Source organism: Bufo gargarizans, chromosome 1 (assembly GCF_014858855.1).
Source record: "Bufo gargarizans isolate SCDJY-AF-19 chromosome 1, ASM1485885v1, whole genome shotgun sequence".
Lineage (NCBI taxonomy): Eukaryota > Metazoa > Chordata > Amphibia > Anura > Bufonidae > Bufo > Bufo gargarizans.
This window is the reverse complement of record NC_058080.1, coordinates 310,809,433-310,824,779: the sequence shown is the minus strand read 5'-3', so window position 1 is coordinate 310,824,779 and position 15,347 is coordinate 310,809,433.

Below are 15,347 nucleotides of genomic sequence, written 5' to 3'. Positions count from 1 at the left end.
CCTCTGTTACGGGACCTCTCTCCTCTGCCTGGGTGCTGGGCCTAAATATCTGACAATGGACTGTTGCATTGGTGGCTGACGTGAAGCCTGATTCTCTGCTATGATATGAAGACTGATTCTCTGCTGACATGAAGCCAGATTGTCTGTTACGGGACCTCTCTCCTCTGCCTGTGTGCTAGGCCTAAATATATGCCAATGGATTGTTGCAGTGGTGGCTGACGTGAAGCCTGATTCTCTGCTATGACATGCAGACTGATTCTCTGGTGACATGAAGCCAGATCCTCTGTTACGGGACCTCTCTCCTCTGCCTGGGTGCTGGGCCTAAATTTATGAAAATGGACTGTTGCAGTGGTGGGTGACGTGAAGCCTGATTCTCTGCTATGACATGCAGACTGATTCTCTGGTGACATGAAGCCAGATCCTCTGTTACGGGACCTCTCTCCTCTGCCTGGGTGCTGGGCCTAAATTTATGAAAATGGACTGTTGCAGTGGTGGGTGACGTGAAGCCTCATTCTCTGCTATGACATGCAGACTGATTCTCTGCTGACATGAAGCCAGATTGTCTGTTACGGGACCTCTCTCCTCTGCCTGGGTGCTGGGCCTGAATTTATGACAATGGACTGTTGCAGTGGTGGCTGACGTGAAGCCTGATTCTCTGCTATGATATGAAGACTGATTCTCTGCTGACATGAAGCCAGATTGTCTGTTACGGGACCTCTCTCCTCTGCCTGGGTGCCGGGGCCTAAATATCTGAGAATGGACTGTTCCAGTGGTGGGTAACGGGAAGCCAGATTCTCTGCTATGATATGAAGACTGATTCTCTGCTGACATGAAGCCAGATTGTCTGTTACGGGACCTCTCTCCTCTGCCTGGGTGCTGGGCCTAAATTTATGAAAATGGACTATTACAGTGGTGGGTGACGTGAAGCCTGATTCTCTGCTATGACATGAAGACTGATTCTCTGCTGACATGAAGCCAGATTGTCTGTTACGGGACCTCTCTCCTCTGCCTGGGTGCCGGGGCCTAAATATCTGAGAATGGACTGTTCCAGTGGTGGGTGACGGGAAGCCAGATTCTCTGCTATGGAACCTCTCTCCAATTGATTTTGGTTAATTTTTATTTATTTAATTTTTATTTTAATTAATTTCCCTATCCACATTTGTTTGCAGGGGATTTACCTACATGTTGCTGCCTTTTGCAGCCCTCTAGCCCTTTCCTGGGCTGTTTTACAGCCGTTTTAGTGCCGAAAAGTTCGGGTCCCCATTGACTTCAATGGGGTTCGGGTTCGGGACGAAGTTCGGATCGGGTTCGGATCCCGAACCCGAACATTTCCGGGATGTTCGGCCGAACTTCTCGAACCCGAACATCCAGGTGTTCGCTCAACTCTATTGATAAGTCTTCTATGTGGGACAGTGTCAAAAGCCTTACTAAAATCTAGATATGCGATGTCTACTGCACCTCCACCGTCTATTATTTTAGTCACCCAGTCAAAAAAATCTATAAGATTTGTTTGACATGATCTCCCTGAAGTAAACCCATGCTGTTTTTCATCTTGCAATCCATGGGATTTTAGATGTTCAACAATCCTATCCTTTAATAGGGTTTCCATTAATTTGCCTACTATTGATGTCAGACTCACTGGTCTATAGTTGCTCGATTCCTCCCTACTACCTTTCTTGTGAATGGGCACGACATTTGCCAATTTTCAATCTTCCGGGACGACTCCTGTTACTAATGATTGGTTAAATAAATCTGTTAACGGTTTTGCCAGCTCACCACTAAGCTCTTTTAATAATTTTGGGTGTATCTCATCAGGCCCCTGTGACTTATTTGTCTTCACTTTAGACAGCAAACTTAGAACATCTTCCTCTGTAAAGACACATGCATCAAACGATTTAATAGTCATCCTTTCTAGTGGAGGTCCTTCTCCTTCTTTTTCTTTTGTAAAAACTGAACAGAAGTATTCATTAAGGCAGTCGGCTAGCCCTTTATTCTCTTCTACATACCTTCTGTCCTTTATTTTTAATTTAGTTATTCCTTGTTTTAATTTCCTTTTTTCATTTATATATCTGAAGAATGTCTTATCCCCTTTTTTCATAGATTGAGCTAGTTTTTCTTCTGCCTGCGCTTTAGAAGTTCTTATAACTTGCTTGGCCTCTTTCTGCCTAATCTTGTAGATTTCCTTATCTTCATTGCTCTGGGTTTTTTTATAATTACAAAATGCTAGCTTTTTATTTTTAACGATTTGGGCCACTTCTGCCGAGTACCACAGTGGTCTCTTCCTTTTTTTGCTTTTACTGATAAGTCTAATGCAATTTTCTGTTGCCTTCAATAATGCACCTTTTAAGTAGTCCCATTTCTCCTGGACTCCATGTAATACAGATTGTAATTAGTGTTGAGCAAATTGAAGTATCCGAAGTACACTTCGATCCGAATTTCAGGAAAGATTCAGTTCACCACAAAGAGGAATTTCCATGTGCTTGGTGGTAACAAATGAATTTTTCCTAAAATGGCAGCTAAAAATTTATGCTCAGTATAATATATACTCATCACAGAGAAAAAATATCATCACCGATTGATTGTGATTTAGAGATGCAGCGGAGATTGAAGGTGGAGACTGGGAAACTGGAGCATAAGGCCTCATGCACACAACCAATTTTTTTTTAAGGTCCGCAAAAACGGGGTCCGTAGGTCCATGATCCATGACCGTTTTTTTGTCCGTGGGTCTTCCTTGATTTTTGGAGGATCCACGGACATGAAAAATGAAAAAAAAAATCTAAGTCAAGTTTGCCATTGAAATGATAGGAAAAAACGGACACGGATCACGGACACGGATGACAATCTTGTGTGCATCCGTGATTTTTGACGGACCAATTGACTTGAATAAGTCCGTGAACCGTTGGCCGTGAAAAAAATAGGACAGGTCCTATTTTTTTCACGGCCAGGAAACACGGATCACGGATGCGGCTGCCAAACGGTGCATTTTCAGATTTTTCCACAGACCCATTGAAAGTCAATGGGTCCGGAAAAAAAAAATGAAAACGGCACAATGGCCACGGATGCACACAACGGTCGTGTGCATGAGGCCTTAACCTGGGGAAAGCAACTGCTTCATACTGAAGATCGAAATACTTACCTCTTTAAGGAGTTTCTGATTGTTCGTGCCTTGCGGATCTGGTAAAATTGAATATAGACCTTTTCTCTTTGGGATCATTACGAAAAAGGACAGCATTTTTCTGTTTTTTGCATACCACTGTAGTTCATTATAGAGCTGCAGAAGCAATAGCAAGATGGATGTGGAAAAGGCATCATCCCTATAGCTAAATGAGCAGGAAGAGGAGACTGCATGTAGTAAACAATGGCCCAAATTTACTAATGTGGATGCACCTAAATCATGGCATAAATTGCATCAAAATATGGCATAATTTGTCACAGCAATATTTGGACCCTATCCTGGAAAGGGGGTGTGACTTAACAGAAAGGGTGTGTCACAATTCTGGTGTAAAATTCTGTCTCTAACTAAGCCAGCCAAAAGTGTCCATGCTGTGAATGTATCATCCAGCATGAGCACTGTGATAAATTTGGTGTATATCTAGACAGCCTGCCTAAGTTTATGCCATTTACAGAATTACTAAAAATATGCCCCAATATGCCCTAAACAACCCTACTTTCCACTGTGTTAGCTGGTGGTTTCTTGTGGTCATTGTGTAACACCCCAGAGTGGCATTATGACTTCTTCACCCTGCTACTGTCTCTAATGTGCTAATATCATGTCATCTTGTGTAGTTATTTCAGGTCCACTACACTGTGCATTCCTATTTCTAATGTAACTGTTATGTTCAAATGTAATGTGCCTGGTTCACCAGCAGGTGGCAGCAAATACAGCAGAGCTACAGAGCTTTCCATTCCATTCTAGGGGAAGAACGGTGTGCTGGGCACGTCTCTGCTGGACGTGCCCAGGCCAATCCAAGCCAGCCAGAGCACCTTCAGTAAGTACCTGTAAGTTATACAGCAGGCTTATCAGTACAGCAGAGCCAGAGAGAAACAGATGTAGCAGAGACAGTTGCGTACACATAATCCACGGGGTCCCGGTGCAAAACTGATCCATGGATCCAAGAGACCTTTGCGCAACTGGACATACAAAAATAACATTAAATCATGTGATTGTTATACTTTTATATAAATAGTTGTGAATAAAAAAATCTATTCAAAATAACTTTTCTGTAAGGCATGATGCAAACACTTTTCAAATTAAAACTAATTCTACAGTATGTTATTTTACCAGAAAAACTTGAGCTTAACATTTTATTTATGAATTGAACAAAAGAAGGTTTTGGCCATTGCTGAATGCTGTGTACCTATGTTCAGCCCACACACAGCCTAGCACATGGACAAACCACATCCTGAGAACTTGTATACCTGACTCAATTATTTTCAACACACCTTTCCTTAGTCATGTATTCACTTCATATTTTAAACTACTATAAATAGACTCAATACAATTGTACAATTGCTACACGTGATAAAGCCACAGGAGTCCGAAAATCAAGAAAGATATAGAAACAAGCTGTAGACAGTAAGTCAAACTACAAAACGGCATGAAAGAGAAGTCTTTTAATAAAAACTTTGTCTTTTTTCTGAATATGCTTTGTCTATTTTATCTATATAATTATTATTTAATTATTTAATGTAGAATATTTTATTTGATAAGATGTAAAGCTTTTGAATGTCATTCAGCCCACAGCTAGCAAAGAACAGACCGGAAACGAACTACGCGAACAAGAGGATAAGGTGAGTTAACTTTTTTATTTTTTTAACCCTTCCAGCACTATTATACTATGCATTCTGTAGTCAGAATGCTATTATTTTCCCTTATAACCATGTTATAAGGGAAAATAATACAATCTTCAGAACATCAATCCCAAGCCCGAACTTCTGTGAAGAAGTTCGGGTTTGGGTACCAAACATGCACGATTTTTCTCATGCGAGTGCAAAACGCATGACAATGTTTTGCACTCGCGCGGAAAAATTGCGCATTTTCCCGCAACGCACCCGGCTCTTATCCGGGCAAAAAACATGACGCCCGTGTGAAAGAGGCCTTAAACTTTAAATAGTAAAGGTCATTTATTTTTCCCCTAAAGATGAATAGTAGGAACAAATACATGAAACTTTGTAATGTTTATTTAGCAGAGAATGTTTCTACCCTTCTCCTATAATCAGGCTGTCCTCCTCCCACTTCTTAACCTCTTCATTGACTATCCATTCACTGCTCAGATCTGTCTTCAGTGAAGACAGGCTGCCTGCTCATTGAAACATCAGATTACATAGAGGTCTATAGAGAAAAGAGGGGCTGCTGCAGATAGTGAAGGCACATTCAGCTTATAATGGCTGATGATAGCACTTCTGTCAATCCATTGGCCTTTTTTATAATGTAAAACAGGAGAAAACTTAAAATGCCAGAAGGAGAGAGTCTACAGAACCAGATGTCACTATCACCCTCACTGGATGCATTGTAAGGTTTTTTTTAAGTTCTGATTGGTTTTGTCTAGTGTGGATCGAGCACCAAAGTGCTCGGGTGCTCGAGTAGAATACTTTGGGATGCTTGTGTGCTCTACAGAGCACCCGAGCACAATAGAAGTCAATGGGGGAACCCGAGCATTAAACCAGGCACCCCCTGCTCAGAAGAGGGGAGGGTGCCAGGTCCCACTGAGGTCTATGTACAGTGGGGGAATCCTCCAGTGTGGGTCCGCGCTTAGGAGTCCCTGCTCTGACTCCATATATTTACATATATTATTATATATTTAGAATATATAATATATTATACAAACCGGATTCCAAAAAAGTTGGGACATTATACAAATCGTGAATAAAAACTGAATGCAATGATGTGGAGGTGCCAACTTCTAATATTTTATTCAGAATAGAACATAAATCATGGAACAAAAGTTTAAACTGAGAAAATGTACCATTTTAAGGGAAAAATATGTTGAATCAGAATTTCATGGTGTCAACAAATCCCCAAAAAGTTGGGACAAGGCCATTTTCACCACTGTGTGGCATCTCCCCTTCTTCTTACAACACTCAACAGACGTCTGGGGACCGAGGAGACCAGTTTCTCAAGTTTAGAAATAGGAATGCTCTCCCATTCTTGTCTAATACAGGCCTCTAACTGTTCAATGGTCTTGGGCCTTCTTTGTTGCACCTTCCTCTTTATGATGCGCCAAATGTTCTCTATAGGTGAAAGATCTGGACTGCAGACTGGCCATTTCAGTACCCGGATCCTTCTCCTACGCAGCCATGATGTTGTGATTGATGCAGAATGTGGTCTGGCATTATCTTGTTGAAAAATGCAGGGTCTTCCCTGAAAGAGATGACATCTGGATGGGAGCATATGTTGTTCTAGAACCTGAATATATTTTTCTGCATTGATGGTGCCTTTCCAGACATGCAAGCTGCCCATGCCACACGCACTCATGCAACCCCATACCATCAGAGATGCAGGCTTCTGAACTGAGCGTTGAAAACAACTTGGGTTGTCCTTGTCCTCTTTGGTCCGGATGACATGGCATCCCAGATTTCCAAAAAGAACTTCAAATCGTAACTCGTCTGAGCACAGAACAGTCTTCCATTTTGCCACACTCCATTTTAAATGATCCCTGGCCCAGTGAAAACGCCTGAGCTTGTGGATCTTGCTTAGAAATGGCTTCTTCTTTGCACTGTAGAGTTTCAGCTGGCAACAGCGGATGGCACGGTGGATTGTGTTCACTGACAATGGTTTCTGGAAGTATTCCTGAGCCCATTCTGTGATTTCCTTTACAGTAGCATTCCTGTTTGTGGTGCAGTGTCGTTTAAGGGCCCGGAGATCACGGGCATCCAGTATGGTTTTACGGCCTTGACCCTTACGCACAGAGATTGTTCCAGATTCTCAGAATCTTCGGATGATGTTATGCACAGTTGATGATGATAGATGCAAAGTCTTTGCAATTTTTCGCTGGGTAACACCTTTCTGATATTGCTCCACTATCTTTCTGCGCAACATTGTGGGAATTGGTGATCCTCTACCCATCTTGGCTTCTGAGAGACACTGCTACTCTGAGAAGCTCTTTTTATACCCAATCATGTTGCCAATTGACCTAATTAGTGTTAATTGGTCTTCCAGCTCTTCGTTATGCTCAAATTTACTTTTTCCAGCCTCTTATTGCTACTTGTCCCAACTTTTTGGGGATTTGTTGACAACGTGAAAATTTGAATCAACGTATTTTTCCTTTAAAATACATTTACTCGGATTAAATGTTTGATCTGTCATCTACGTTCTATTACAAATAAAATATTGACATTTGCCATCTCCACATCATTGCATTCCGTTTTTATTCACAATTTGTTTAGTGTCCCAACTTTTTTGGAATCCGGTTTGTAATATATAGTAACATAGTATATAAGGCCGAAAAAAGTCATTTGTCCATCCAGTTCGGCCTGTTATCCTGCAATTTGATCCAGAGCAAGGCAAAAAAAAACTGTGAGGTAGAAGCCAATTTTCCCCACTTAAGGGGAAAAAAATTCCTTCCTGACTCCATACAGACAATCAGATAACTCCCTGGATCAACGACCCCTCTCTACTAGTTATAGCCTGTAAATATTATTACACTCCAGAAATACATCCAGGCCCCTCTTGAACTCTTTTAGTGAACTCACCATCACCACCTCCTCAGGCAGATAGTTCCATAGTCTCACTGCTCTTACTGTAAAGAATCCTCTTCTAGGAACAGAGGATGTCCCCTTGTCATAGTCACAGACCTGGGGATAAATAGATGATGGGAGAGATCTCTGTACTAGAGTTGAGCGAACACCTGGATGTTCAGGTTCGAGAAGTTCGGCCGAACATCCCGGAAATGTTCGGGTTCGGGATCCGAACCCGATCCGAACTTCGTCCCGAACCCGAACCCGAACCCCATTGAAGTCAATGGGGACCCGAACTTTTCGGCACTAAAAAGGCTGTAAAAATGCCCAGGAAAGAGCTAGAAGGCTGCAAAAGGCAGCAACATGTAGGTAAATCCCCTGCAAACGAATGTGGATAGTGAAATGAATAAAAATAAAATAAATAAAAATAACCAATATCAATTGGAGAGAGGTTCCATAGCAGAGAATCAGGCTTCACGTCAGCCACCACTGTAACAGTCCATTGTCATATATTTAGGCCCAGGCACCCAGCCAGAGGAGAGAGGTCCCGTAACAGAGAATCTGGCTTCATGTCAGCAGAGAATCAGTCTGCATGTCATAGAAGAGAATCAGGCTTCACATCAGCCACCACTGCAACAGTCCATTGTCATATATTTATGCCCAGCACCCAGGCAGAGGAGAGAGGTCCCGTAACAGAGAATCTGGCTTCATGTCAGCAGAGTATCAGTCTGCATGTCATAGCAGAGAATCAGGCTTCATGTCACCCAACATTGGAACAGTCCATTGGCATATATTTAGGCCCAGGCACCCAGGCAGAGGAGAGAGGTCCCGTAACAGAGAATCTGGCTTCATGTCAGCAGAGAATCAGTCTGCATGTAATAGCAGAGAATCAGGCTTCACGTCAGCCACCACTGTAACAGTCCATTGTCATATATTTAGGCCCAGCACCCAGGCAGAGGAGAGAGGTCCCGTAACAGAGAATCTGGCTTCATGTCAGCAGAGAATCAGTCTGCATGTCATAGCAGAGAATCAGGCTTCACGTCACCCAACATTGGAACAGTCCATTGTCATATATTTAGGCCCAGCACCCAGGCAGAGGAGAGAGGTCCCGTAACAGAGAATCTGGCTTCATGTCAGCAGAGAATCAGTCTGCATGTCTTAGCAGAGAATCAGGCTTCACGTCAGCCACCACTGCAACAGTCCATTGTCATATATTTAGGCCCAGCACCCAGGCAGAGGAGAGAGGTCCCGTAACAGAGAATCTGGATTCATGTCAGCAGAGAATCAGTCTGCATGTCATAGCAGAGAATCAGGCTTCATGTCAGCCACCACTGGAACAGTCCATTGTCATATATTTAGGCCCAGCACCCAGGCAGAGGAGAGAGGTCCCGTAACAGAGAATCTGGTTTCATGTCAGCAGAGAATCAGTCTGCATGTCATAGCAGAGAATCAGGCTTCACGTCAGCCACCACTGTAACAGTCCATTGTCATATATTTAGGCCCAGCACCCAGGCAGAGGAGAGAGGTCCCGTAACAGAGAATCTGGCTTCATGTCAGCAGAGAATCAGTCTGCATGTCATAGCAGAGAATCAGGCTTCATGTCACCCAACATTGGAACAGTCCATTGTCATATATTTAGGCCCAGCACCCAGGCAGAGGAGAGAGGTCCCGTAACAGAGAATCTGGCTTCATGTCAGCAGAGAATCAGTCTGCATGTCATAGCAGAGAATCAGGCTTCACGTCAGCCACCACTGCAACAGTCCATTGTCATATATTTAGGCCCAGGCACCCAGGCAGAGGAGATGTTCATTCAACTTTGGGTTGCCCCGCAATATAATGGTAAAATGAAAATAAAAAGAGGATTGAATGAGGAAGTGCACTGGAGAACAATAATATATGGTTAAGGGGAGGTAGTTAATGTCTAATCTGCACAAGGGATGGACAGGTCCTGTGGGATCCATGCCTGGTTCATTTTTATGAACGTCAGCTTGTCCACATTGGCTGTAGACAGGCGGCTGCGTTTGTCTGTAATGACGCCTCCTGCCGTGCTGAATACACGTTCAGACAAAACGCTGGCCGCCGGGCAGGCCAGCACCTCCAAGGCATAAAAGGCTAGCTCTGGCCACGTGGACAATTTAGAGACCCAGAAGTTGAATGGGGCCGAACCATCAGTCAGTACGTGGAGGGGTGTGCACACGTACTGTTCCACCATGTTAGTGAAATGTTGCCTCCTGCTAACATGTTGCGTATCAGGTGGTGGTGCAGTTAGCTGTGGCGTGTTGACAAAAGTTTTCCACATCTCTGCCATGCTAACCCTGCCCTCAGAGGAGCTGGCCGTGACACAGCTGCCTTGGCGACCTCTTGCTCCTCCTCTGCCTTGGCCTTGGGCTTCCACTTGTTCCCCTGTGACATTTGGGAATGCTCTCAGTAGCGCGTCTACCAACGTGCACTTGTACTCGCGCATCTTCCTATCACGCTCCAGTGAAGGAAGTAAGGTGGGCACATTGTCTTTGTAGCGTGGATCCAGCAGGGTGGCAACCCAGTAGTTCGCACACTTTAAAATGTGGGCAACTCTGCTGTCGTTGCGCAGGCACTGCAGCATGTAGTCGCTCATGTGTGCCAGGCTGCCCAGAGGTAAGGACAAGCTGTCCTCTGTGGGAGGCGTATCGTCATCGTCCTGCCTTTCCCCCCAGCCACGCACCAGTGATGGGCCCGAGCTGCGTTGGGTGCCACCCCGCTGTGACCATGCTTCATCCTCATCCTCCTCCACCTCCTCCTCGTCCTCCTCGTCCTCCAGTAGTGGGCCCTGGCTGGCCACATTTGTACCTGGCCTCTGCTGTTGCAAAAAACCTCCCTCTGAGTCACTTCGAAGAGACTGGCCTGAAAGTGCTAAAAATGACCCCTCTTCCTCCTGGGCCACCTCCTCTTCCATCATCTCCCTAAGTGTTTTCTCAAGGAGACATAGAAGTGGTATTGTAACGCTGATAACGGCGTCATCGCCACTGGCCATGTTGGTGGAGTACTCGAAACAGCGCAACAGGGCACACAGGTCTTGCATGGAGGCCCAGTCATTGGTGGTGAAGTGGTGCTGTTCCGTAGTGCGACTGACCCGTGCGTGCTGCAGCTGAAACTCCACTATGGCCTGCTGCTGCTCGCACAGTCTGTCCAGCATGTGCAAGGTGGAGTTCCACCTGGTGGGCACGTCGCATATGAGGCGGTGAGCGGGAAGGCCGAAGTTACGCTGTAGTGCAGACAGGCGAGCAGCGGCAGGATGTGAACGCCGGAAGCGCGAACAGACGGCCCGCACTTTATGCAGCAGCTCTGACATGTCGGGGTAGTTGCGAATGAACTTCTGCACCACCAAATTCAGCACGTGCGCCAAGCAAGGGATGTGCCTCTCCGCCTGGGGCCCAGCTGCCACTACATTTACCCAGTGTGCAGTTAGGGAGATATAGCGTCCCTGGCCGTGCTTACTGGTCCACGTATCTGTGGTTAGGTGGACCTTGCCACAGATGGCGTTGCGCGGTGCACACTTGATTTTATCGGATACTTGGTTGTGCAGGGAAGGCACGGCTCTCTTGGAGAAGTAGTGCCGGCTAGGAACAACATACTGTGGGACAGCAAGCGACATGAGCTGTTTGAAGCTGTCTGTGTCCACCAGCCTAAATGACAGCATTTCATAGGCCAGTAGTTTAGAAATGCTGGCATTCAGGGCCAGGAATCGAGGGTGGCTAGGTGGGAATTTACGCTTTCTCTCAAATGTTTGTGAGATGGAGAGCTGAACGCTGCCGTGTGACATGGTTGAGATGCTTGGTGACGGAGGTGGTGGTGTTGGTAGTACATCCCCTGTTTGCTGGGCGGCAGGTGCCAACGTTCCTTCAGAGGCGGAGGAAGAGGCCGAGGTGGCAGCAGCAGAAGAGGCCGAGGCGGCAGCAGCAGAAGAGGCCGAGGCGGCAGCAGCAGAAGAGGTAGCAGGGGGAGCCTGAGTGACTTCCTTGTTTTTAAGGTGTTTACTCCACTGCAGTTCATGCTTTGCATGCAGGTGCCTGGTCATGCAGGTTGTGCTAAGGTTCAGAACGTTAATGCCTCGCTTCAGGCTCTGATGGCACAGCGTGCAAACCACTCGGGTCTTGTCATCAGCACATTGTTTGAAGAAGTGCCATGCCAGGGAACTCCTTGAAGCTGCCTTTGGGGTGCTCGGTCCCAGATGGCGGCGGTCAGTAGCAGGCGGAGTCTCTTGGCGGCGGGTGTTCTGCTTTTGCCCACTGCTCCCTCTTTTGCTACGCTGTTGGCTCGGTCTCACCACTGCCTCTTCCTCCGAACTGTGAAAGTCAGTTGCACAACCTTCATTCCATGTGGGGTCTAGGACCTCATCGTCCCCTGCATCGTCTTCCACCCAGTCTTGATCCCTGACCTCCTGTTCAGTCTGCACACTGCAGAAAGACGCAGCAGTTGGCACCTGTGTTTCGTCATCATCAGAGACATGCTGAGGTGGTATTCCCATGTCCTTATCATCAGGAAACATAAGTGGTTGTGCGTCAGTGCATTCTATGTCTTCCACCGCTGGGGAAGGGCTGGGTGGATGCCCTTGGGAAACCCTGCCAGCGGCGTCTTCAAACAGCATAAGAGACTGCTGCATAACTTGAGGCTCAGACAGTTTCCCTGGTATGCATGGGGGTGATGTGACAGACTGATGGGCTTGGTTTTCAGGCGCCATATGTGCGCTTTCTGCAGAAGACTGGGTGGGAGATAATGTGAACGTGCTGGATCCACTGTCGGCCACCCAATTGACTAATGCCTGTACCTGCTCAGGCCTTACCATCCTTAGAACGGCATTGGGCCCCACCAAATATCGCTGTAAATTATGGCGGCTACTGGGACCTGAGGTAGTTGGTACACTAGGACGTGTGGCTGTGGCAGAACGGCCACGTCCTCTCCCAGCACCAGAGGGTCCACTAACACCACCACGACCATGTCCGCGTCCTTTACTAGATGTTTTCCTCATTGTTATCGTTCACCACAACAACAAAAATATTATTTGACCCAATGTATTGAATTCAAATTCAGGCCTTTTTTTAAATACAACTAACACTATCTGGCTATCTATTTAGGTACCGTATTACACTAATACAGGCACAGCAGTAACCACAGATTTAGCTGACTATAAATTTGAGGCCTATTATTTAGGCGCTGGGTGACAGGTATAGGTTTACTGACAGAATTAGACTTGGAAATGCACAGTAGCGTGTGTGTGAAGTTATTCAGAATGACCGTATGTGCACCTTGAATCTGATATACCCTTTTAGGGATAGATTTAAAATAGCTCTGATACAGCAGAAACCACTAAATTAGGAAATTGCTAAATTGGGTATTGTATTTCAACCCAGAACAAAAACTGTGCTTTGACGGACACTAAATAACTTGACCAGCCACAGCAGTAACGACAGATTTAGCAGGATATAAATTTGAGGCCTAGTATTTAGGCGCTGGGTGACAGGTATAGGTTTACTGACAGAATTAGACTTGGAAATGCACAGTAGCGTGTGTGTGAAGTTATTCAGAATGACCCTATGTGCAACTTGAATCTGATATACCATTTTAGGGATAAATTTAAAATAGCTCTGATACAGCAGAAACCACTAAATTAGGAAATTGCTAAATTGGGAATTGTATTTCAACCCAGAACAAAAACTGTGCTTTGACGGACACTAAATAACTTGACCAGCCACAGCAGTAATGACAGATTTAGCTGGATATAAATTTGAGGCCTAGTATTTAGGCGCTGGGTGACAGGTATAGGTTTACTGACAGAATTAGACTTGGAAATGCACAGTAGCGTGTGTGTGAAGTTATTCAGAATGACCCTATGTGCACCTTGAATCTGATATACCCTTTTAGGGATAGATTTAAAATAGCTCTGATACAGCAGAAACCACTAAATTAGGAAATTGCTAAATTGGGTATTGTATTTCAACCCAGAACAAAAACTGTGCTTTGACGGACACTAAATAACTTGACCAGCCACAGCAGTAACGACAGATTTAGCTGGATATAAATTTGAGGCCTAGTATTTAGGCGCTGGGTGACAGGTATAGGTTTACTGACAGAATTAGACTTGGAAATGCACAGTAGCGTGTGTGTGAAGTTATTCAGAATGACCCTATGTGCATCTTGAATTTGATATACCCTTTTAGGGATAGATTTAAAATAGCTCTGATACAGCAGAAACCACTAAATTAGGAAATTGCTAAATTGGGTATTGTATTTCAACCCAGAACAAAAACTGTGCTTTGACGGACACTAAATAACTTGACCAGCCACAGCAGTAACGACAGATTTAGCAGGATATAAATTTGAGGCCTAGTATTTAGGCGCTGGGTGACAGGTATAGGTTTACTGACAGAATTAGACTTGGAAATGCACAGTAGCGTGTGTGTGAAGTTATTCAGAATGACCCTATGTGCAACTTGAATCTGATATACCATTTTAGGGATAAATTTAAAATAGCTCTGATACAGCAGAAACCACTAAATTAGGAAATTGCTAAATTGGGAATTGTATTTCAACCCAGAACAAAAACTGTGCTTTGACGGACACTAAATAACTTGACCAGCCACAGCAGTAACGACAGATTTAGCTGGATATAAATTTGAGGCCTAGTATTTAGGCGCTGGGTGACAGGTATAGGTTTACTGACAGAATTAGACTTGGAAATGCACAGTAGCGTGTGTGTGAAGTTATTCAGAATGACCCTATGTGCACCTTGAATTTGATATACCCTTTTAGGGATAGATTTAACCACCTCAGGACCGCCGTACGCAGGATTGCGTCCTGCCGGCGGTCCTGCTCTTCTGGGTGGACGCATATACGCGTCCTCCCGCGAGAGCCGAGATTTCCTGTGAACGCGCGCGCACAGGCGCGCGCGCTCACAGGAACGGAAGGTAAGCGAGTGGATCTCCAGTATGCCAGCGGCGATCGTTCGCTGGCAGGCTGGAGATCCGAATTTTTTAACCCCTAACAGGTATATTAGACGCTGTTTTCATAACAGCGTCTAATATACCTCCTACCTGGTCCTCTGGTGGTCCCTTTTGTTAGGATCGACCACCAGAGGACTCAGGTAGGTCAGTACAGTCGCACCCAACACCACACTACACTACACCCCCCCCCCGTCACTTATTAACCCCTTATAAACCCCCGATCACCCATGATCACCCCATATAAACTCCCTGATCACCCCCCTGTCATTGATCACCGCCCTGTCATTGATCACCCCCCTGTCAGGCTCCGTTCAGACGTCCGTATGATTTTTACGGATCCACGGATACATGGATCGGATCCGCAAAAAGCATACGGACGTCTGAATGGAGCCTTACAGGGGGGTGATCAAAGACAGGCGGGTGATCACCCATATACACTCCCTGATCACCCCCTGTCATTGATCACCCCCCTGTCACTGATCACCCCCCCTGTAAGGCTCCATTCAGACATCCGCATGATTTTTACGGATCCATAAAACACATGCGGACGTCTGAATGGAGGGTGATCAATGACAGGCGGGTGATCACCCATATACACTCCCTGATCACCCCCTGTCATTGATAACCCCCCTGTAAGGCTCCATTCAGACGTCCGCATGCGTTCTGTGGATCCGATCCATGGATCTGTAAAAA